Source organism: Canis aureus, chromosome 25 (genome assembly GCF_053574225.1).
Source record: "Canis aureus isolate CA01 chromosome 25, VMU_Caureus_v.1.0, whole genome shotgun sequence".
NCBI lineage: Eukaryota > Metazoa > Chordata > Mammalia > Carnivora > Canidae > Canis > Canis aureus.
In genome coordinates, this window is record NC_135635.1 from 6,582,591 (window position 1) to 6,608,257 (window position 25,667).

General features: G+C 40.9%; 1 long non-coding RNA gene and 1 pseudogene across 1 annotated transcript in view; both read left to right on the plus strand.

The window, feature by feature from the left end:
* Positions 1-334: 334 nt before the first annotated feature.
* Positions 335-9,222, plus strand: LOC144297732 (olfactory receptor 10AD1-like; annotated as a pseudogene).
* A 15,573-nt stretch (positions 9,223-24,795) lies between these two features.
* The window catches only part of LOC144296914 (uncharacterized), a 67,212-nt gene continuing 66,340 nt past the window's right edge, over positions 24,796-25,667 (plus strand). Inside the window, exon 1 of the long non-coding RNA XR_013363843.1 lies at positions 24,796-24,921. This is a non-coding gene — a long non-coding RNA (uncharacterized LOC144296914). The remainder of the gene's footprint in view (positions 24,922-25,667) is intronic.

Genomic DNA, 25,667 nt, shown 5'->3' on the forward strand with positions numbered 1-25,667 from the left:
GTGATTCACTTGGTTAAGCATCTGACCTCAGCCCAGGTCATGATCTCCGGATCCTGAGATCAAGCCCCCATCAGGCGTTGTGCTCAGCATCAAGTCTATGTGAGATTCTCAGTCTCCTTTTGCCCGTCCCACTCATGTGTGCTTTCTCTCTTTCTCAAACAAATCCATAAAATTGATTCTATTCGAGTCTTTGGGGTTTTTTTAAAAGATTTTCTTGATATATGAGAGAAAGAGCATAGGAGCAGGGTGAGAGGCAGAAAAAGAAGCGGACTCACAACTGAGTGGAGAGCCAGATGGGGGACGTCATCCAGGAGTCTGGGATTATGACCTGAGATTAAGTCAGATGTTTAACTGCTTGAGTCACCCCAACTCAAGACCCCTTGAGTCTTCCTTACAGTTTCCTTCAAAATATTGTCAAATGGTTCCTATATTTTGACAGCTAGCATTTTCAGTGTTCATGACAATATGGATACATGTGGAGTATGCTAAAATTCCTGGTTTTCATTCCTTTGTCCTCAAACTTTTTATACAACTAGGTAGCATCTATACACAACTATCTCATGTGTGCTTTTCCTGTCCTCCCTCCTCAAGCAGGTCACAGATGGTGGAACTTAGGAATAGGATCACAGTGACAGAGTTTATCCTCATGGGCTTTGAGCAGAGCTCCTCTTCCACTCAGGCACTACTCTTTGCTCCCCATGTCCATGAATGGCCTTATCATCTTCATCACCTGGACAGACCCCAGGCTCAACAGCCCCATGTACTTCTTCCTTGGCCACCTGTCCTTCCTGGATGTCTGCTTCATCACCACCACTATCCCACAGATGCTGATCCACCTGGTGATCAAGGAATATCTCCTTTGCCTCTGCTTGACCCAAATGTATCTGGTTTTTGGTGTAGGTGTGGCCAAGTGCACCCTCTTGGCTTTTATGGCCTATGACGGTTATGTTGCTATCTGCCACCCACTCAGCTATGCCCAGATCATGAGTCACAGGTCTATGTGAAGCTGGTGAGTACTGCCTGGCTCTTTGGGCTGATCAATGGCATCTTTCTTGAGAATATGTCATTCTGGAATCCCTTCTATAGAGACACCTACATAGAAAACTTGTCACTGGCCTGGATGCATGTTCTGCAGTTTAAATGTTTCCCTTTTCTCCATGAAGATTCCTTCCTGTGTCTTGCTTTATTTATAATACACTACATTTCTTGAGGCTCTGCTCACACCTCTTCTTTTTTTCCTACCCCTAGTCAGTTTTATTCTTTTTTTTTTTAATTTTTATTTATTTATGATAGTCACAGAGAGAGAGAGAGAGGCAGAGACACAGGCAGAGGGAGAAGCAGGCTCCATGCACCAGGAGCCTGATGTGGGATTCGATCCCGGGTCTCCAGGATCGCGCCCTGGGCCAAAGGCAGGCGCCAAACCGCTGCGCCACCCAGGGATCCCCCCTAGTCAGTTACCTAAAGTCTAGAGCATGGGTTCTCAGCAGAGATGATTCTCTTGCCCAGGAGGTATTTGGCAATATCTGAAAACAGTTTTTAGTTGTCACAACAGGAAAAGGATGTGTGCTACTGGCACCTAGTAGGTAGAGGCCAGGGAAGTTGCTGAACATTCTATAATACATAGAACAGCCATCACAATAAAGAGTTATGCAGCCCAAGAAATCACTGGCACTGAGGTTGAGTAACCCTGGTAAGGAGATGAAGTATTTAAAGAACAGAATGAAGAAGATGATGAAAGATATTAATATTGGAAAAAGAAGAGGCAAGATAAAACCAAGAATTTAGAATACAGAATTCTATATAAAAATAAACATTTGGTTTACTGTGATAAACATGATGATTCCTGTTAGCACTGCCATGGCAACAATCTATATAAGTAGTTGTAATTAAAAAAAAAAAAAACCTACTCTAAAACCTCTATGTTTGTCTCTATCTGAGCTTACTCTACCCATAGGTTTATCAAGTTACAGGACTTTTCTACCCAATAATGTCCTCCTATGAGCCACTAGCATGGACTCACTTAAAATCTTTCCTTTTCCAATGTTACTTCAACCCAAACCTCGTCTACTCAGTAGTCATCTTTCCCTTGTTCCCATCAATCTCACATTCTTGCCTAACTGAAAACTAATATTCATCACCTTTGCTCATTTGCAGTAAGACTCCTGCAAATGCCATTTAGTGCAAACCCTGAAAACCATGTAGGAATACTTATGGGAATACTTCCTAAAATGTCAACATTTTTCTCATTCACTTTATTAATCTCCTTCTTTCACCAACGCATATATTTCCCCATCCAGATGGTCCACTCTACCTTTTATGCATGCTACATATTTTCTTTTGCCCCTCTAGAACTAAATACACACCTTTTCCTCTGGTCTGAGTCCTGGTAGACAAACCTTTGTTGGTTGCCTCATTGGGTTTTCTTGCCACCTACATCCTGGTTGGCCTCAATCAAGAGTTACTTAGTAGGAGAGAGGAAGGCAGGAGAATATTTGAGGATGTTATTGTCCTGGTCCTTCCCTGGTGTCCCAGAGTTACTGTCGGGTGGCCTTCTCCTACAGCTCCCTTCCCTATCCTCATAAGGTGCTAACAATTCATTTCTCTTGAGAGGCCAGGATGCTTCACCATCCCTTTTTGATTCCTCTTAACCCTCCCACATCCTTGTAAGCACCTCATTATTCCTATTTAAGTATACCAACCATTTCCCCCCAGCACAGTAACCTAGTAAAGGTAGCAGGCACATATTACCAAACACAAATTGAAAATATCTCAAAATAGAACATATACTACTCCATAGAGCAAATCTCAAATCATGTCAATGAAGTCACACAGACCAAGTTCTCTGACGATAAGGCACTTAAGTTAGAAATCAATATCAAAAAGTTAACTAGAAGGAAACCCATATGGTTGGAAATTAAGAAACAGAATTCTAATTCTCCCACTTATCAAAGAAGGAAGAGAAGTCTGGTCCAACATGGAAAGAGTAAAGAGCTTGGACATTGTCACTTCCACCGTCACCAAAAACCAAGGGTAAACCAAGGGAACGTCAACAACACTTCTTAGATCTATCAGAGAATTAAAGGCACAGGGGAAAGCACCACCCCAAAAACTGGGAAACAGGTGAACACAGAAAATGACAGCTTTCTGAGAGTAGAAACTGTAACTGGATACTGGCCAGAATACTTAGAGGGGCATCGACTACTTATTGGAGACTGGGAATGGGCTAACTTCAGAGATAAAAACTCCTAAGGGTCTGCCCTTCGTGGAACCCTCATAGATTCATGAGTTTTAGTTCCAGAAGCTTCACCAGATTCTCATGATGAAGATTAGGAAAAAATCCCCTTGTGATCAGCAGGGAGAAGGGACAAGTTAACCTTTAGAAAGAAGCCCAGAGAGCACTGTCTGGCCTCAAGGAAAACTATCTTATGAGATCCTAACGAATCTAGGGAAGGATTCATGAGACACAGACACAGAGACACACCCACACAACACTGTGAAAGACCATTGAGTGTTACAGCCCAGGGGTACAGGCACACTGGAAGACCTAATCATAGGACTATGGAATGCTTCTGCTCCCCTTTACCTAACCACTACATCAATATGGTGGAAACTTTCAAAGATCACAGCTGAAAGAACTGCAATGCTCAGACCCTATTTAAAGAGCCTAAAGGGAAACCAAAAAGGACAGCAAAGGAGAGAAAAACAAGGACATGAAAAGAAATGTCAACATCTGAAACCACAGATATAGCAAGCATTAAAGCATTTGTTAGTCTAATGCCTAACAAAATTTCCCACTAAGTGCCTATTTACGTCAGTTCCTTTTAACTGATACCTCACGTCAGGGTTTCAACAACAGAATTGATTATGATACTAACTGGAAAATTTTACAAACCCAAAATTAGTAATGGAACTAATTATAATTTTGTGGGATATACTTAGAGCAATGCTCTCTTATTAGGGAAAAAAAGTGTTAAAAAGTAATAAATTAGGCTACCAATTGAATCACAGAATAATAGACTGTGCAAAGAATATAGATGGATAAAAATGCATGTAATATATTGATTCAAACAAATCTAAAGATTGATTAAATTTTTAGAATTAGTAGTTTTGCAGGTCTGTCGCATGACTGATAAAAAATAAACATACTTAAACAATATTAAGAATGAAAGCACAGAAGTCAAAATCTCTCTCTTTGCAGATGACATGATACTGTACATATAACACCCAAAAGACGCTACCCCAAGGTTGCTAGAACTCATATAGCAATTCAGCAGTGTGGCAGGATACAAAATTAATGCCCAGAAATCAGTGGGACTTCTATACACTAACAATGAAACTGAAGAAAGAGAAATTAAGGAGTCAATCCCATTTACAATTGCACCCCAAAGCATAATATACCTAGGAGTAAACCTAACCAAAGAGGTAAAGGATCTATACCCTAAGAACTACAGCACTTCTGAAAGAAATTGAGGAAGACAGAAAGAAATGGAAAAATATTCCATGCTCTTAGATTGGAAGAATTAATATTATAAAAATGTCAATGCTACCCAGGGCAATTCACACATTCAATGCAATCCCTATCAAAATACCATGGACTTTCTTCACAGTGTTGGAACAAATCATCTTAAGATTTGTGTGGAATCAGAAAAGACCCCAAATAGCCAGGGGCATATTGAAAAAGGAAACCAGAGCCAGGGGCATCAAAATGCCATATTTCAAGTTGTACTCCAAAGCTGTGGATCATCAAGACACTGTGGTACTGACACAAAAAGAGACAAACAGAGCAATGGAACAGAATAGAGAATCTAGAAATGGGCCCTCAACTCTATGGTCAACTAATATTTGACAAAGCAGGAAAGACGATCCACTGGAAAAAGGACAGTCTCTTCAATAAATGGTGCTGGGAACATTGGACAGCCACCTGCAGAAGAATGAAACTAGACCATTCTCTTACACCATACACAAAGATAAACTCAAAATGGATGAAAGATCTACATGTGATACAGGAATCCATCAAAATCCTAGAGGAGAACATAGGCAACACCCTTTTTGAACTTGGCCACAGCAGCTTCTTGCAAGATACATCTATGAAGGCAAGGAAACAAAAGCAAAAATGAATTATTGTACTTCATCTTTCTTTGGCTTCTGCACAGCCAAAGAAACAGTCAACAAAACTAAAAGACAACCTACAGAATGGGAGAAGATATTTGCAAATGACATATCAGAGAAAGGGCTAGTATCCAAGATCTAGAAAGAACTTATTAATCTCAACAGCAAAGAAACAAACAATCCAATCATGAAACGGGCAAAAGACATGAACAGAAATTTCACGGAGGAAGACATCCACATGGCCAACAAGCAGAGGAGAAAATGCTCCGCATCACTGGCCATCAGGGTAATACAAATCAAAACCACAATGAGACACCACCTCACACCAGTGAGAATGGGGAAAATTAACAAGACAGGAAACAACAAATGTTGGAGAGGATGTGGAGAAAGGGGAACCCTCTTGCACTGTTGGTGGGAATGTGAACTGGTGCAGCCACTCTGGAAAACTGTGTGGAGGTTCCTCAAAGAGTTAAACATAGAACTGCCCTACGACACAGCAATTGCACTACTGGGTATTTACCACCAAGATACAGATGCAGTGAAATGCCGGGACACCTGTGCCCTGATGTTTATAGCAGCAATGTCCACAGTAGCCAAACTCTAGAAGGAGCCTCGGTGTCCATCAAAAGATGAATGGATAAAGGAGATGTGGTCTACATATACAATGGAATATTACTCAGCCATTAGAAACAATGAATACCCACCATTTGCTTCAACTTGGATGGAACTGGAGGGTATTATGCTGAGTGAAATAAGTCAATCGGAGAAGGACAAACATTATATGGTTTCATTCATTTGCGGAATATAAAAATTAGTGAAAGGGAATAAGTGGGGAATGAGTGAAAACATCAGTGAGGGTGACAAAACATGAGAGACACCTAACTCTGGGAAATGAACAAGGGGTGGTGGAAAGGAAGGTGGGCAGGGGTTTGGGGTGACTGGGTGATGGGCACGGGGGGGGGGGGCACTTGGCGGGATGAGCACTGAGTGTTAGCCTATATGTTGGCATATCAAACTCCAGTAAAAAATATACAAAAAAAAAAAGAACGAAAGCACAAAATTACAGATGTTACCGAATGAGTTATAAGAGGCCTTCTGTTTCTGATATTGAGGGACCAATGTAATTTAGACTAACTACATCACTAAGAACAACAAAACCTGTCAAAAATGTTTTAAAACATCCATGTGAAGTCACTAAGCACTAACTAAAAAGGAATGGGGAGATCTGCATTTGAGCATATCTAGGAAGAGCTGATAAGAGGATTAGTAAAATGGGAGATATGTCATAAAGAAGATGAAGGAAAGAATGGACAGAGCAAATACAATATCTGAAGAGATATTTTTCCAAATCTGAAGATCTTGGAAATCTTTTTCCAAGATATTTCCTAAACTGAAGGACATCACTTCACGGGTTAAAGAGGCCTTAAGTGAACCCATTGTATATCATTTATAAAAAGAAATACACACGTGGGCACACCATTAGAACTCCTGAAAAAGAGACAAAGAGGGAAAATTTAACAGCTGCCTGAAGAAAAGAAAAATTCCTTTCAAAAGAAGCAGAATTAAGGATACCTGGATGCCTCAGCAGTTGAGCATCTGCCTTTGGCTCAGGTCATGATCCCGGAGTCCTGAGATGGAGGCCCACATCAGGCTGCCTGCATGTATCCTGCTTCTCCCTCTGCCCATGTCTCTGTCTCTGTCTCTCTCTCTCTTATGAATAAATAAATAAAATATTTTTAAAAACAACAAAAGACACAAAAGAAACACAATTAGATTGACAGCTGTCTTCTCAACAATAAAAGTCAAAGTTTAAAATTATCTTATAAAAAACTCCACTGTAGTGGACTAGAGAGGAGCTGGAAGTCAAAGATAACACTCTAGCAGGCCTGGAAGAGAGCATACATCAACATTGTGAACTGCCTGTGGTGGCCATGTGGCCAGGACCTATGGGCAGCCTTCAGAAACTGACAGCAAGGCCTGACTAACAGCCAGCAAGGAGGTAGGTACCTCAGTGGTACAACTGCAAAGAAATGGATTTTACCAACAACCAGTGAGCTTGGGAGAGGATCCCAAGCCTCAGATGAAAATCACAGCCTGGCTGACAGTTTGATGTCAACCCTAAGCAGAATACCCAGCTAACCATACCCAGACTCCTGACCCAAGGAAACTGAAAGATAATATATTTGTCTTGTTTTGAGTCCCTGAATTTGTGGCAATTTGTTACATAGCAGTAGACTAATAACACAAGCTTCCGAAATTCTAAGATAATCCTATGAAAAATTTTATGACATTAAATCTGCTTGGATAAATAAAAAAGTAAAGGAAAAATATTATTTTCATGGGTGATGAAATGAAAGAAACATAACACACTTTTAATCATAAAGCTAAGTGATTAGCTTAGGAATACTTCATAAAAATGAAGATGACGCAAAGAAATAGACATTCCATGCTCATGAATTGAAAGAACAAATATCAATAAAATGTCCATTCTGCTCAAAGCAATCTACACATTTCATGCAATCCCTATCAAAATACCAACAGCATTTTTCAGAGAAGTAGATTTTAAAAATCCTAAAAATCATGTGGAACCACCAAAGACCCCAAATAGCAAAAGCAATCTTTTTTTTTTATTTTTTTTTATTTTTTATTGGTGTTCAATTTACTAACATACAGAATAACACCCAGTGCCCGTCACCCATTCACTCCCACCCCCCGCCAAAAGCAATCTTGAAAAAGAAAAGCAGGGCAGCCCCGGTGGCGCAGCGGATTAGCGCCGCCTGCAGCCCAGGGCGTGATCTGGAGACCCTGGATCAAGTCATGGAGCCTGCTTCTCCCTCTGCCTGTGTCTCTGCCTCTCTCTCTCTCTCTCTCTGCATCTCTATGAATAAATAAATAAATAAAAATATTTTTAAAAAAAGAAAATGAAAAGCAAAACTGGAGGTTTCACAATTCCACACACTCAGCCACTGAGCCCCTCGTGTGCCCCTGAATTAGGTGTTAATTTGAAAATGGTGGTGGAGGTTTGGTGGAGTTCAGAGAAGAAGCAATCTGCGTATTTAGAATGAGTCAGGACAACAGCATCAGAAAATTCAACTTTATAGGAGTCCAAGCTCTCCAGGAGTACAAAGAAGAGCATTAGAGATTGAGGGGATGTGAGGATGACTGCAGTTTTCTTAGGTTTTGCACAATCTAATTCAGTGCTGAGCAGGCTGGATCTTAGAAGAGCAGTGGGTGGATCAGGAGAAAAAAAGTTCTGCAGATCTGAAGAAAGGAAGTGTGATCAGGGAGTGGTAGAGGACGCTGGTTAGGAGGGGAGCATGTTACCAAGGGGAGCATGTGACTGTGTGTTTACCACCCTATTGACATCATTTAAAAAGTTGACTGGAGCAGAGTGGGTACCCACCCAATGTTTATTATTCTGTTGAATGCAGCATAATGGTATGAAAAAGTATTTCACTGGGGACACAGGGAGCTCTGCCTACGTCATCAGAAACCCTAGCTAGAAAATGATTTCAAAATAAAATTGATAGATTAGAGTTAAAAGGCTTCAGGATTTGAAGCTGAGGACATGGGGATAATGATACTTCTGGGCCACTTTGTCTATCATATTATCAGGTCAATGGACCAGAACTTTTGTGGGAAAACCTGAGACTATTCTATACACCAGGCCACCTGCCATGGACATAGCCTCACAAGGGAGCATTGGAATGAACTGGTATGAGACTATCCCTGGAGATCCAGTTAGAATGGTAATACCTCACAAAGTTAGTTATTGGCCTTATTACACTTGGCTCCTCACAGTAACCGGTTAGAATCTCACACCTGCCTGTGTGCATATACTCCTTGCCCTATAAACAAGCTTCTGGTTTGGAGCAGAATTCACTGCACCCTCACTCTGTGACTGTGGATCCCTCTTCCGGGCCTGAGATCAGCACAGCCAATGTCATCGCCTTCATTTACCAAAGCCCATGGAGAAGGTCAGTGAACGTGCTCACTTCTGCAGTGAAAGCTGACCCTGACTTGGATGGCATCCTTCAGAGATTAATCCCCCTGGTTCCCTCAGTGACCACCTGTGTGCAGATGCCACCAAGGGTCTGCACACGGAGGCCATGAAGGAGACTCCATTAACCTCCAGCTTGTCCATTTTTCCCTCTCTAGTTGCCTACCTCCGTCTCTGCTTTTCTAATTCTCTCCCGACTACTCTGTTCTCTGAATCACCCCCCTGAGTTTCCATCAGGCTCTCAGAGTCTGCCCAGCAGTGCTCATGCCTCTGGATGAGGGGCACGTGCCTTGCATGTGTCTGGTGGGGCCAGTCTGGTTTGCAAAGACCCGTCTGTAACTGATGCAGAGAGGGAGACAATCCAGAAGCTCAGTATTTCATTTCCAGAACTTGAGGGAGCAGTACCTTAATACCTGGCTATTTGATTCTGATTCCAAATGACCAGGGAGCTATGCCTAGCCTGCCTAGTCACCCTCTCAGTCTCTTTTTCCACCTTTGGCTTTTCTCCTCATTTATTCTGTGCCATGATTTGGGTCCTTAGTTCTCTGTCTCCTGATGAGCTTCTCTCTGTCCCTTCCCTGCAGGGTCACCTGTTCCTAACTTTTCCACATATACACCATTTTATGACATGTGAAAACTTTTCCTACTTTCTTCTCTCTATTGCAGTCTCTCTCCAGTTCTCTCTTGGGCTTTAACTTTTTTCCTTTTTTGTTTAGTGTGGGTGGGATTTCTCCACTATGTCTAGGACTACTTTTTCTCATTTCTTCTCTCGACCCTTCCACTTGGTGTTTGTGCATGTTGGCATTACCTGGTATTTTGCTTTCTTGTTCCCTGGAGAAAGAGAGGCTGATAAGTGATTCAAGGATGATCCTCTCTTAGTGATTGTGCTCCAGAGCTTAAGGCTGATGTTTTTGCAATGTTTCTGTAAGCCGGCTTAAGAGTAAATGGGACTCAAATGGGGGGGATGGGACTCAAATATTTGGGGGTTAAAACTGAGTTAGATGGAAAGATCCTCCTGACAGAGAGAGGCAGGAACCATTAGGAATAAGGAGATCCTCCTCTTTCTCATGGTTTCTGCATGTGAGATCCTCCTCTTTCTCATGGTTTCTGCATGTGGGAAGCTGGCCAGATGTTTACAGTAGTCCTTGCACATGTGAAGTGAAACCACAGAGAGAGGGAGAAGAAACAGAGATCACATCTAATGTTTTTTAATGTGCAATATATGGCAACCTCTAATTACATGTTATTTTAGCTAATCCTTATTTTGTAGGAGACAAAACTTGTGACTCAGCTAGCCAACTGCACATTATAAGTGACAATGCCAAGATTGAATTTCAGGTATGCTTGCCTCTAAAGTCCCTGTCCTTAGCCCCTTAGCCTCACTGCTTCCCTATAAGGTGAGATACCAGGTTCCAGATATTTGTGATGTCTAAATATGTAAGTATCCACCTTTTAAAATCATCCATTTGTTAGTCTAGGAATCTTTCTGACTTTAGCTTTTTTTTCTTTTCTATTCTATCAGTACAGATTTCTCTCCCTCCTCTCTCTCACAATCTCTCACTTTTTCTCTCTTTCTTCTCTAAGCTCCTTAGAGTCATTCCAGATTTCTTTCTCAAAATTTAAAATGCAAATTAGCTGAGATTCACTAATACCACGGAACAGCTGAAATTATCTAATCTTCCCATGTTGAATAATTCTTGGTTACTAAAGTCTCCTCTTCAATTTCTTATTCATCCCTCTTTGGACATATACACAGGCCCTCAACATTCAGAAGAAGATCATTAGGCATACCTTTGCATATCATTTCCTCTCTCTTTCCCTTGGTTTTTTGGTTGTTTTACTCTTTAAGTTTCCATATGGCAGGTGACTGCATTAAGGGAAAAGAGCAACACGTGTAGTCTGGTTTCACTATAGGTTCTAATGGGACAGTAAGTTCACATTAGGGCTCAGATAGTGAATGGAGAAGGCCAAGGAAGAGCAAGTCCTATGGGATGGAGACAGGCAACATATGAAGTTAGAACTTCAGCTATGATATGAAATTGAGGTTATTTTTGGTAATTCCATTATTTATGGTGTCTCCCATTAGTTCAGATCAATAGGAAGGATCTTCTGGGAGAGCATGTAACCTACATTTACCTTTTGCACATCACAGGAATCTAGCCCATCACAAACACCTGCCATGCTCAGCATTGGCACATGCATAACACGTGTTGGCCAGGCCAGGTCATTGTCACGGACTGCAGGCACTCCAGAGAGCCTCAGGTTCAGAGTTATGTGGAGAGATAGAAGTGTATCCAGGAGCAAATAGGTAGCTGAACCAAAAAGAAGGCAGAAGACTGAAAAACAATGAGAGAATTTAGAACATTTCTACAATTTACCTCAATGGGCTAAATCTCTGTTGTGGGCCAGTTATGACCACACCCAGTGAGGAGCAAAGAGACTACTCAGTGTCCATATCACTTAAGAAAAAGATACTGGAATGGACTTAAAATAGATAACAGGGGAAATTGTAGGTCTGTAGAAACACTTCTGCAGTGAGTTTGTAAGACATTGACATGGGTTGCTAAGTTGTAACAGAGTTGCCAGCAGAAGAAGCCTCCAGGGACTCTCAGTGATGATTGGTTGTCCTTCCTTAGAAATCATTTACATCTGTCTTCCACATGCCTTCTCTACCATGCATCCATATGCTTTGGTCTGTACAACTTTGTTAGGTCCTCCATGGCAAAAATCTGTTACCCGTTGCCTTCTAATTTTATTCCTAAATTCCTCAAAGTTCATGTGTTAGTGAAAATCATGGCACTCCAAAGTTACCTCTCAAATCTGAAAATCTTCAAAACTGCCACAATTACCGGCATTCCCAAATAATGTGTAAATTCAGAAGGAACACCAAGGATATCTTTCTGGCCTTGTAAGGATTTGTTTCTATCTTTCTAATGATGGAGCTGATGCAGTAGGATGCAGAGTGAGGCCCGGCAGACAATGGTTCTGTCTTACAACGTCTTTCTAATCTCACTTTTTGCTCCTGGTGAACAGGCTCACTGTAGTTTACTGTCTCCAATAATTTTGATGTGAGACCCCATCTAGCTAGATACAACTACTTGGTTCTCTCCCTCCGCAGATAGGTGGAAAATCTTCCAAACAACTCTAAGTTGTGCATCTTCCTGATCTCTGGTTGTGGATGTCTCACTAACAAAGAGCTCTATAGATCCTGGTTGCCATTCTCTTTTAGCAAGGCCAAATCCAGGGTTCACCCTCATTCCTTTCTAGAGGTTTTCATCATGTCTATATCTTTGAAAGATTAATAGCCCTCCTTTTGCTTTTTCAAATCTGATTTCTTTTTTTTTTAAAAAAGATTTATTTATTTATTTATGATAGACACAAACAGAGGGGCGGGGCAGAGACAGGAGGAGGGAGAAGCAGGCTCCATGCCGGGAGCCCGACCTGGGACTCGATTCCAGGACTCCAGGATCGCGCCCCGGGCCAAAGGCAGGAGCTAAACTGCTGAGCCACCCAGGGATCCCCTCAAATCTGATTTCTAAATCATCATTGTCCCTGTTAGTTAGAAATTGATTACCCCCTTTACAGTGAACCTTACCTTGTCTGAGCTGGAATCAGGAGGGTGGATGCCATTGCCTTCTTCCTGAAGGCTGCCTGTTGATCTAATTTTATTAGGAGATTTTTCAGCCTGGGTCTTAGCTCTCAGTCTTGAGAAGCAATGGAAATCTTCACTCAATTTCCAAAGAAGCCCCAATGAGTTAACATTTTTTTATTTTATAAATTTGATTTCAAATTTATTGGGTATCGGCCAGTATAGAGTTTGGTGCCTCTAATATATATGTTTATTGTCCAAGTGGGGACAGGAATTTCAACCTTTTTATTAAATATTGATGAGAAACTGGTTTTCATCATGGTATCTATCCTTTGTATCACCATAATCACGTATCTAGTAATTATTTCATTTACTAAAAGAATACCTCTTTAGGGGCACATTCTTTTTTCCTAAAATCTTCTTCAAAGATTAGGTATAATTTCATTTGGTTTCAGACTTTCTAGGCTTAATCCATGTTCCTGTTTAGATTGGCCACGTTTTCTTTTATACAAATGCACTTGTCCAAGAACCACCTCTGAATCTCTCAGTCATTAGAAGATATTTTTTCTTGAACCTGATATTTTTTCTTGCTATACATATTTTGCCTGAGTATTTCATTATTGTATTATTCTGAGATATCACATATTTTATTGAAGCCCTAGTGGAGCTCTTAACTATATCATAGTACAGTTAAACTGTGAATTATCTCTACCTTCAATTGTACTGCATGCTCTGCCAGAATATAACAATGCTTAGAAATACATTTTTAATTTGCAGATTCAGTGTTTAAAAGGCTTCAGGCATTTGGAGCATTACTGACATTTATTTTTTTTCAAGGTTATATAATTTATTTTTTTTAATAAATTTATTTTTTATTGGTGTTCAATTTACCAACATACAGAATAACACCCAGTGCTCATCCCGTCTAATATTTTTTATTTATCCAGAGACCTGGAAGAGGAGACTTTAGATTTGTTGAGCACTTTCCCTAGTACAAATACTGTTCTGTGTGATATACATATTTTATTTAAATTCATTTTGCCCACATATAGTATAACACCCAGGGCTCCTCCCATCTAGTTCTCTTCTCAGTATTGGTCACACAGTTACTCCATCCATCCCCCCCATCCCCGGCGCTTCCACAAACTTTTGTTTGTTTCACAGAGTTGGGGGTCTGTTATGGATTGTCTCCCTCTCTGATTTTTCCCACTCTGTTCCCCTCCTTTCCCTTATAATCCCTTTCACTATTTCTTTTATTCCACACATGAGTGAAACCATATGTTGATTGATGTATTCCACTCAGCATAATACCCTCCAGTTTCATCCACATCAAAGCAAATGGTGGGTATTCATCTTTTCTGATGGCGGAGTAATATTCCATTGTATATTTATACCACATACTTTTTTACACAACAAATATATTTATTGGTTTATGTAATATAAAAGTCCAGAGTAAGATTTTGAGTGTATCTGTGTTCAATGTACAAAAGTTGCCACCATGACTTTTTGTTTCCTCTTTCTCTTTTCATCCTTTGACTCTGACTCCCTCTATGTTGACTAATTTTCAGAGTATCCCATTATGTTTTTAATCCAAATTTTTCCAAATCCAAAAGGAAAGAAAGAATACCTTCTCTCTGTCAAGTAGAATCCCCAGGATCAGCTCTGATTTATCCTGATACATTTGGCTTTCCTTAAGGTAATGACTGGGAAAAGGGTGGTAGGCCAGACCTCAAAATCTGACCCTAGATCCTGGAGTCCTAAACGGTTATTTTGACCGGTTTTAATATTTTTGTGTATTTTTTATTGGAGTTTCATTTTCCAACATATAACACTCAGTGTTCATCCCGTCAAGTACCCCCCTCAGTGCCTGTCACCCAGTCATCCCATCCCTGCGCCCACCTCCCCTTACACTACCCCTTGTTCATCTCCGAGAGTTAGGAGTCCCTCATGTTCTGTCTCCCTCACTGATATTTCCCACTTATTTTCTCTCCTTTACCCTATAATAACTTTCACTATTTTGTATATTCCTCAAATGAATGAAACCATATAATGTTTGTCCTTCTCCGATTGACTTACTTCACTCAGCAAAATACCCTCCAGTTCCATCCATGTTGAAGCAAATGGTGGGTATTTGTCATCTCTAGTGGCTGAATAATATGCCATTGTATACATAGACCACATCTTCTTTATCCATTCATCTTTCGATGGACACCGAGGCTCCTTCCACAGTTTGGATATGGACATTGCTGCTATAAACATCGGGGTGCAGGTGTCCCGGCGTTTCACTCCATCTGTATCTTAAATCTGCTGGTAAATCCCCAGCAGTGCAATTGCTGGGTCATAGGGCAGTTCTGTGTTTAACTCTTTGAGGAACCTCCACACAGTTTTCCAGAGTGGCTGCACCAGTTGACATTCCCACCAACAGTGTAAGAGGGTTCCCTTTTCTCCGCATCCTCTCCAACATTTGTTGTTTCCTGCCTTGTTAATTTTCCCCATTCTCACTGGTGTGAGGTGGTATCTCATTGTGGTTTTGATTTGTATTTCCCTGATGGCAAGTGATGCAGAACATTTTCTCATATGCATGTTGGCCATGTCTATGTCTTCCTCTGTGAGATTTCTGTTCAAGTCTTTTGCCCATTTCATGATCGAATTGTTTGTTTCTTTGCTGTTGAGATTAATAAGTTCTTTCTAGATCTTGGATACTAGCCCTTTCTCTGATATGTCATTTGCAAATATCTTCTCCCAATCTGTAGGTTGTCTTTTAGCTTTGTTGACTGTTTCTTTTGCTATGCAGAAGTGTTTCATCTTGATGAAGTCCCAATATTCATTTTTGCTTTTGTTTCCCTTGCCTTCAGAGACCTATCTTGTAAGAAGTTGCTGTGGCCAAGTTCAAAAAGGGTGTTGCCTGTGTTCTCCTCTAGGATTTTGATGGAATCTTGTCTCACATTTAGCTCTTTCATCCATTTTGAGTTTATATTTGTGTATGGTGAAAGAGAGTGGTCTAGTTTCATTTTTCTGCATGTGGATGTCCAATGTTCCCAGCACCATTTATTGAAGAGACTGTGCTTTTTTCCAGTGGATAGTCTTTCCTACTTTGTCAAATGTTAGTTGACCATAGAGTTAAGGGCCCATTTCTGGGTTCTCTATTCTGTTTCATTGATCTATGTGTCTGTTTTTGTGCCAGTACCACACCAACTTAATGATCACAGCTTTGGAGTACAATTTGAAATCCGGCACTGTGATGCCCCCGGCTCTTGTTTTCTTTTTCAATATTTCCCTGGGTATTCAGGGTATTTTCTGATTCCACACAAATCTTAAGATTATTTGTTCCAACACTGTGAAGAAAGTCCATGGTATTTTGATAGGGAACGTGTAAATTGCCCTGGGTAGCATTGAAATTTTCACAATATAATTCTTCCAATCCAAGAGCATGGAATATTTTTCCATTTCTTTCTGTCTTCCTCAATTTCTTTCAGAAGTGCTGAAGTTCTTAGAGTATAGATCCTTTACCTCTTTGGTTAGGTTTACTCCTAGGTATCTTATGCTTTGGGGTGCAATTGTAAATGGGATTGATTCCTTCATTTCTTTTTCTTCAGTTTCATTGTTACTGTATAGAAATGGCACTGATTTCTGGGCATTGATTTGTATCCTGCCACATTGCCGGATTGCTATGTGAGTTCTAGCAATCTTGGGGTGGAGTTTTTTGCGTTTTCTACGTACAGTATCAAGTCATCTGCAAAGAGGGAGAGTTTGACTACTTCTGTGCCAATTTGAATGCCTTTTATTTCTTTTAGTTGTCTGATCGCTGAGGCTAGGACTTCTATTACTATGTTGAATAAGAGCGGGGAGACTGGACATCCCTGTCTTGTTCTTGATCTTAGGGGAAAGGCTTTCGGGCTTTCCCCATTGAGAATGATATTTGCCGTGGGGTTTTTGTAGATGGCTTTTAAGATGCTGAGGAATGTTCCCTCTATCCCTACACTCTGAAGAGTTTTGATCAGGAATGGATGCTGTATTTTGTCAAATGCTTTCTCTGCATCTGTTGAGAGGATCATACGGTTCTTGTTTTTTCTCTTGTTGATATGATCTATCACGTTGATTGCTTGATGAGTGTTGAACCAGCCTTGCATCCTGGGGATAAATCCCAGTTTGTCATGGTAAATAATCTTCTTAATGTATTGTTGGATCCTATTGGCTAGTATCTTGTTGAGAATTTTGGCATCTGTGTTCATCAGGAATATTGGTCTATAATTCTTTTTGGTGCGGTCTTTGTCTGGTTTTGGAATTAAGGTGATGCTGGCCTCATAGAACGAGTTTGGAAGTATTTCATCCCTTTCTATCTTTTGGAACAGCTTTAGTAGAATAGATATTGTTTCTTCTTTAAACGTTTGATAGAATTCCCCTGGGAAGCCATCTGGCCCTGGACTTTTGTGTCTTGGGAGTTTTTTGATGAGTCCTTCAATTTCCTCCCTGGTTATTGGCCTGTTCGGGTTTTCTATTTCTTCTTGTTCCAGTTTTGGTAATTTGTGGTTTTCTAGATATGCATCCATTTCTTCTAGATTGCCTAATTTATTGGTGTATAGCTGCTCAGAATTCATTTTTAAAATCATTTGTATTTCCTTGGTATTGGTTGTGATCATTCCTTTTTCATTCGTGATTTTATTATTTGAGTCTTTTTTCTTTTTAATAAGGCTGGCTAGTGGTTTATGTATCTTATTAATTCTTTCAAAGAACCAACTCCTTGTTTTGTTGATCTGTTCTACAGTTCTTCTGGTCTCTATTTAATTGAGTTCTGCTCAAATCTTTATTAACTTTCATCTTCTGCTGGTGTAGGTTTTATTTGCTGTTCTTTCCCTAGTTCCCTTAGGTGCAAGGTTAGCCTGTGTATTTGAGTTTCTTCCAGTTTTTTGAGGGATGCTTGTATTGCGGTGTATTTCCCTCTTAGGGCTGCTTTTGCTGTATCCCAAAGATTTTGAATGGTTGTATCTTCATTCTCATTAGTTTCCATGAATCTTTTTAATTCTTCTCTAATTTTCTGGTTGACTCTTTCATCTTTTAGCAGGATGCTCTTTAACCTCCACGTATTTGAATTTCTTCTTGTAATTGAGTTCTAGTTTCAAAGCATTGTAGTCTGAAAATATGCAGGGGACATTCCCAATCTTTTGGTATCAGTTGAGACCTGATTTGTGACCCAGTATGTGGTCTATTCTGAAGAATGTTCCATGTGCACCTGAGAAGAATGTGTATTCAGTTGTGTTCAGATGCAAAGTTCTGGAAATATCTGTGATATCCATCTGGTCCAGCGTATCATTTAAAGCTCTTATTTCTTTGGAGATGTTGTGCTTAGAAGATATGTCATTTGCAGAAAGTGCCATGTTGAAGTCTCCCAGTATTAGTGTATTATCTAAGTATGTCTTTACTTTGGTTACTAATTGATAGATATACTTGACAGTTCCCACATTAGGGGCATAAATATTCATGATTGTTAGGTCTTCTTGTTGGATAGATCCTTTAAGTATGATATAGTGGCCCTCTTCATCTCTTACTATAGTCCTTGGGATAAGCTTTAATTTATCTGATATGGGGATTGCTACCCCTGCTTTCTTTTGAAGACTGTTTGAATGGTAAATGGTTCTCCAACCTTTCATTTTCAGGCTGGAGGTGTCCTTAGGTCTCAAGTGAGTCTCTTGTAGACAGCAAATAGATGGGTCTTACTTTTTTATCCAGTGTGAAAGCCTGCCTCTTTTGATGGAATCATTAAGCCCATTCACTTTCAGAGTTACTATTGAAAGATACGAATTTAGTGTCATTGTAATACCTATTCAGTCCCTGTTTTTGTGGATTATTTCTTTGAGATTCCTCTTTCTCTTACAGGGTCCCCCTTAATATTTCTTGCAAAAGCTGGTTTGGCAGTCACATATTCTTTCAGTATCTGCCTATCTTGGAAGCTCTTTATCTCTCCTATTCTGAATGAGAGCCTTGCTGAAGAGAGTATTCTTGGCTGCATGTCCTTCTCATTTAGGACCCTGAATATCCTGCCAGCCCTTTCTGGCCTGCCAGGTCTTTCTGGAGAGGTTTGCTGTTAATCTAATATTTCTCCCCATTTCTCCCCAAAGATCAAAGTTAGGGATCCCTAAACAAAGTTAGGGATCTCTTGTCTCTTGCTCCTTTAAGGATTTTCTCTTTATCTTTGGAATTTGCGAGTTTCACTATTAAATGTTGAGGTGTTGAATGGTTTTTATTGATTTTAGGGGGGGAGTTCTCTATCTCCTGGATCTGAATATCCATTTCCCTCCCCAAATTAGGGAAGTTCTCAGCTATGATTTGTTCAAATATACTTTCTGGCCCTCTGGCCCCCTCGGCACTCTCTGCAACCCTAATTATCCATAGATTTTTTCCTTCTGAGGGTGTCATTCATTGCCTTTAACCTTTCCTCGTGGTCTTTTCATTGTTTTTCTCTTTTTTCCTCAGCTTCCTTCCTTGCCATCAACTTGTCTTCTATGTTACTCACTCTTTCTTCCACCTCATTAATTCTTGTCTTTAAGACCTTCAGTTTGGATTGCATCTTATTTAATTGATTTTTAATTTTGGCCTGATTTGATCTAAATTCTGCAGTCATGAAGTCTCTTGATTCCTTTACGCGTTTTTCCAGAGCCACCAGTAGCTTTTTAATTGTGCTTCTGAATTGGCTTTCTGACATCGAATTGTAATCCAAGTTCTGTAACTCTGTGGCAGAGAGTACATTTCTGATTCTTTCTTTTGTGGTCAGTTCTTCCTTCTAGTCATTTTGCTCAGTGCACAGTGGCTGAATGAGTAGGCTGAGTAAAGAATATCAACCATGACTTAAGTAAATTTCACCCTAGATGATTCTGATGAGATCAGAGACCAGAAATTGAAAACAAAGATCAGAACGAAATAAAACAAAAGGACCACTAAAGTGAAAAACAAATTTTAAAACAAAGTAGTAAAAAATAAAAGGCCAAGAACCCCAAAGAAGAAGAGAAAAAAAGAAAAGAGAAAAAACCAAAAGTACAGAGGGGGGAAAAAAAAGAGAATAAAAAAAAGGAGGAGGGTCTGGGAGAGGTGGTGGTGACAAAGTAGTAGTGGAGCGAGAATGTAGTCTACCTGAGGGGTCCTAGAGGCTGATCCTATTGGTTCTGAGTATATTAAGTTCTGTATGTTAGAAGATGCTCAGTCCAAATTTATATAAACCAGAAATACTTGTAGAGGGCCACAAACTTTGACCACCAAAACATAAATGAGATAACAGGGGGGCAGAAGGGGAATGAGGAATCTCACAGAATGAACAAGCACGTTATACCAGTTGGTTCCAGGTGCGTGCTGGTCATGTTTTAGAAGGTATTAACTTCCACCACTGTAGAACAAAATGAGGCAGAGAAAACAAAAAACAAAACAAACAAACACACAAAAAACATATCTTGTATATCTCCCAAAATTAAGTTGAGTATGTTGAGGGGATTCTAGAGTGGAAAATATATCTAGGACCTGTAATTTGTAGAAATATGAAAGTCAAAAAGGAAGAATCTTAAAAATGAAGACCTGGTAAAGTATTATAGTCAAGATGGGAAAAGAGAAAAAAATTGGAAATTTTTTTCTTTTCCTTTTTTTTAATAATAAATTTATTTTTATTGGTGTTCAATTTGCCAACATACATAATAACACCCAGTGCTCATCCCATCAAGTGCCCCCCTCAGTGCCCATCACCCATTCACCCCCACCCCCCTCCCCTTCCACCACCCCTAGTTCGTTTCCCAGAGTTAGGAGTCTTCATGTTCTGTCTCCCTTTTTGATATTTCCTACCCATTTCTTCTCCCTTCCCTTCCAGTCTGATATAAAAACGAGTTATACTGGAAAAAGGAAGAAAAAAATCAAAGGAGTATCCTCTATTTCTATATACTGTAAATCCCTTGATTTCACCTGGAGCTTTCCAGCGCTGCTGGATCAAACATTTGGTCTTCCCCTGTCCTTCCAGCAGGTCTTTTGGGGGAGGGGCCTGCTGTGCTGATTCTCAGGTGTGTGCACCTGGGGGAGATGCCCCCCCCCCCGCTGGGTGCTGGGCTCAGTGGGAGCTGTATACCCCGTGAGGCCCCTGCTCCCTCGCAGCCCCGCTCCATCCCAGGCACACCAGGAGGAACAAGAACAGTGGCGGCGGCCAGCTCTCCAGCCTTGGAGTCAGCTCCCGCGGAAACTACCACAGCTCCCACCCAGTCCACACTGGCCTGGATGCTCCCGGGGTGGCGGGGTGCTGATCTAGCTTGGGGGCCACCAGGAGGCTGGAGCGTCCTCATTGTCCTGTGCCCTCCCCGCCTCCGCCTGTCCCGGGGGAAGCGCAGGACCCTGGGCTGTGTCCACCTGGAGCCCTGGGATCCGGGGCCTGTGCTGCTGGAATCGCTCCGGGCTCTGGCCCCAAAGGCAGCAGGGTGCAGCCCCCTCCGCCCGCAGCCCCCGCCTGATCCACGGGCTTCTCTCCACGGCCCCACTGGGTGCACGCTCCAGCCCTTTACCGAGATCGGTGCACTCTACCCCCGGCGCACTTCTGTTAGTGGCTCCAGGAGACTGGAGTCTCCACTGCCCCTCCTGCGATTCTACTCGATTTCCCTGCTAAGTGCCTTTCCGTCTGGGAAGAATCCAGTATGGATATTTAAAGTTCCTGCTTCTCCGGGGCTGGGCTCTCCTGTCCCAGAGGCTTTCCCACAGGGCTTTAGCCCAGCTCCTCAGGGTGTCCCTCCCTGCTTGATTTTTTTTTTTCCACCTTCCTACCATGTTAGAAGCGAAAACTCTTTTTTTCTTAGCTTTCCTGATGTTCTCTCTTTAAATCTCAGGTCGAATTTGTAGGTTTTCAGGATGTTTTGAAAGTTATCTAGGTAATTTGGTGGGGACAGGTGAGATGACGACCCTACTCCTCTGCCATCTTGCTGGTGGCCTATACCACATACTCTTTATCCATTCACCTATCAAAGGACATCTGGCTCTTTCCACAGTTTGGCTATTGTGGACATTGCTGCTATGAACATTGGGGCTCAGGCGTTCTGACATTTCACTACATCAGTATCTTTGGGGTAAATACCCAATAGTGCAATTGATGGCTCCTAGGGTAGCTCTATTTTTAACTTCTTGAGGAACTTCCACACTGTTCTCCAGTTCGCATTCCCACCAACAGTTCAAGAGGGTTCCCCTTTCTCCACATCCTGTCCAATATTTGTTGTTTCCTGCCTTGTTAATTTCCACCATTCTCACTGGTGTGAGGCAGTATCTCATTGTGGTTTTGACTTATATGTCCCTGATGACAAACGATGTGGAGCATTTTTTCATGTGCTTGTTGGCCATATGTATGTCTTCTTTGGAGAAATTCCTGTTCATGTCTTCTGCCCATTTCGATTCTTTGTTTCTTGGGACATGCACACACATTTTTGATTGAATGAATAAATTTCCTGGTAATCTTCAAACAACCATACAGATAAATGTGTTTTTCCTCATTTTATAAGGAAAAAAACAGGTTTATGGAAGTTTATTTCTAAAGTTGATGCCACTGGCAACATTAAATAATGTAGAAAGTTGGAATTCAGGTGGTCATTTATTCTACTATTCTTTCAGTAAATGTATTTGAAGACTGCTATGTGCTAGGCAGTCTTCCCAGAGATATGGATGTATAATGTCTGTGGTTACGGAGCTCATAATAGAAAGACAGAGATTAAATAGCATGTAATCAGTGTTTCCTCTAGAACTGCAGGAACAAGTGAAACTTCAGATGGGCAGAACTGGGCAAGAGTGGCAGAAGGCTTCAATTATGCAATGCGGACTTGAGGTTGGTCTTGTAAAGGCAAGATTTTGCTGAATAGAGAAAATGCATGAAGAGTGAATTTCTGAAAGACAGAAGAGCATATACAGATACTTGAAGGCCTAGACAATTATGGTGTTTGTGGGGGAATGTGAGCTGTGGCTGCACTTCAGGGTGTCTGTAGGAGGGTAAGGGGAGATTATCTGGACTTAATATAATATGGGGGTTAGAAAAAGGGGAGTGCAAGGTGACTTTGTGGTTTCTGATTTAAAGTACTAAGGGTTCAAATAATACCATTAACTAAGAAAGGAGGTTAGGAGGAGGAATCATTGATCCTCCTGAGGACACTGATAACGATTCAGGCTGGGTGTGTGTCCTCTGTCTTTGTACTGGACCAAGTCTAAACCAGACATGACATACTGGACTTTCATTGAAATAAAACCTACAGACCGGGAACCTAGACCCTGAGGCACTTGTATCATTGTTTAAAGCCCTTGTGGGACAGAAAGTTCCTCTAACTACCATTTGTGCTTGTCCTAAACTTAAATGTTTTTGTAACATTTTCCCATCAATCTAGTCTAAAAAAGCAGACTTTGTTCTTTGTGCTCCTGTGATCATGGAATATACTTTTCTCTCCCTTAACTCACCAGCGCTGTACTTTAAGAATTCAGCATATTTCTATCAGCAGAACTTTCCCTCTCGGGATCATCTCAGACATCATTGTCACTCATGGTTTCTTGTCATTTTAATCAAAGCTCTATCACATTTCTTTCTTTGAATTTTATTTCCATATATGTGATTAAGCTACTGCTAATACCAGTAGGGATTTTGAGGGGTCCAGCAAATAACACTGCTCTTCCCATCTGGTTCTGAATCATCTGAGCAGTGAGACAGTTTGCAGGTAGAGGCTAAAACAGCACCTTTATTATAACAAAGCAGACATTCCAGCAATTGGGCTTCCTAATCCAGAAGCAGAGTTAAACAGACAAACCTATTGCCCTGTAACTGGCAGGACTATACAACCACAAAGTCTCTCTAACCACGGATAGAGTCTGCTCTGAAGAAGGCCACTCACTCCCAAGGGGAAAGTGAGAGGAAAGGGATAGAAAACTCATGCTTGATTTCTCCTAAAATCACCAATTCAGTAAGCCACTCCACTCCCCATGGGAGGGTGCGAATGACGAAGAGAAAGGTCAAGAATGTTATGTTATCACAGTTTCAGCCATGTGGAAGGAAACATCGGGAATATGGAAGAACTTATTCCTTCCCTACCCACCCCTAACAGTATCTAGCATTGTATTCTCTTACCCCATTAAGTCATAAGGGGTAAGCCACATAAATACTCCTACTCCCACCATCCTATTGGCTGCACCTCCAACACAAATCACTCCCTGCAGAGAGGCTCTTGGAATTTTTGAAAAATTATATCTTCCTTGCAAATAGTTCTAAAAGGAATCAGAACAGTATGTGTAATTAACCATTCTGAAGCCAATCTGGACCCACAGCTGAAAACTTCCTCCCTGTTCCTCTCTCCTTGCCAAACTCTGCTCAACTGCATTGCCAACATAACTTACCAGAGGTTCTTCGATTAGATTAGATTAAATAATTAAATTACAATAAAAACTCATGGCGTATATGAAGTATTTAATATATTATTATGAATTTAAATGAGGTTACATACACTAGACTCTTTAAACAAGAAACCCAAGGGGTCATGGATGGTTAATTATTTTATATCTACACCCTTGGCAGAAGAAATCCCATAATCCTCTTCTGGTTTATAAGCAAAATCTCACAAATATTTCTAAAAGTAGAGAGACATCAATTTACATATTACTATGGCCATTATTAAGACCACCAACAAAATGATATTTTAGAGGTTCACCATTAGTTTCAGACCACTTAGCAACAATTTCTGATTTCTAGTTTCAGAAAATTCTGTTTTGGAAAAAACTACAAGAACAAGTTTTATGTTGTATAATAATAAGGGATTGTCTATAGCTAAAGGAATATGATTTTTTTATTATTTTCTTGCTGGTGATTCTTCAAGTGACAATTAAGAGAGCGTGTGATTTTCTACTCAAGGTGCTAAAACTCAGCCCTGGGATAGAATTAAAAGTCTTGAGAAGGTCAAAACATATAGTATGAAAAGTGGGAAAAACTATGTCTATTAATAAGTGGAATATGTGACAGTTAAAGTGCAGTACATATGCAAGGTAGTAGTATTTTTTGAGTGAACATTCATCATCTACATTATGAATGTCGAAGAACTGACATGGTACCACCACAACTATCTTCCAGAGTGGACCAGCAGGTCAGACCATCCTCCGTGGACCAGTTATTCAGACACATTGAGATTTTCTCTATTATTTGCTGCAGTGATTCAATGATAAAACATCATCACCAGCCAACCCACAGAATGAGGTATGATGTGATTTTCAAGTCATTGTCCTATTTATTTATACAAATGCTTGACTGATTAACCCCAGTATTTACCAGGGCTAGATGCCACTTATCACCAGGTATTCTTTCTGGTACAATGAAGCACAATAAGCATTTATATACTACTATGGATCCTAGAGTCTTCTTAGGTTGAGCTTCAGTGTCTTCTTGGACAGGTCCCAGGCTTGTCTGGAGCATAGCTCACTGCCTTCCCTTGCCCAGACTCTGACCTCAGCCGCAACAGACCACTGGTCCCATGATCCCAAGCCACTTCTCCGGTTAAACATTGCTCTTGGACCTCCCTGCCCTCTCTCGGCCCTGAAGACGAGTTCTAGGGACAAGTTCTAGGGGTGCATCCCAAAGTACGGATGATGGAAATGGCCTACTGCCTTGACGTATCAGGAAATCACCTAGAGGGAATCCAAAGTGAAAAGAAGTGACAGGAATGGGGCAGGTCTCTTCTAAAATTAAGATAGGCAACATGAAATATTTAAAGACTCAGAGAAGAGAGGGGTGTCCAGTCAGAGATCACTGAATAGCAGACACCCACACCAAATATGAGAAAGGGAGAGGGAGAAGAAAACAGTGAGAAGTGGAAGTGCAAAAAGGAGGGGGAAAGACTAACACACAGGTAGAGTAAGAGTGTGTGGGAGAAGGCCTGAGAGAAAAGAAAATGAAGAAGAGTGGTTGGCAGAACTGAAGGGTAAGAAGGAATATACTAACCATCT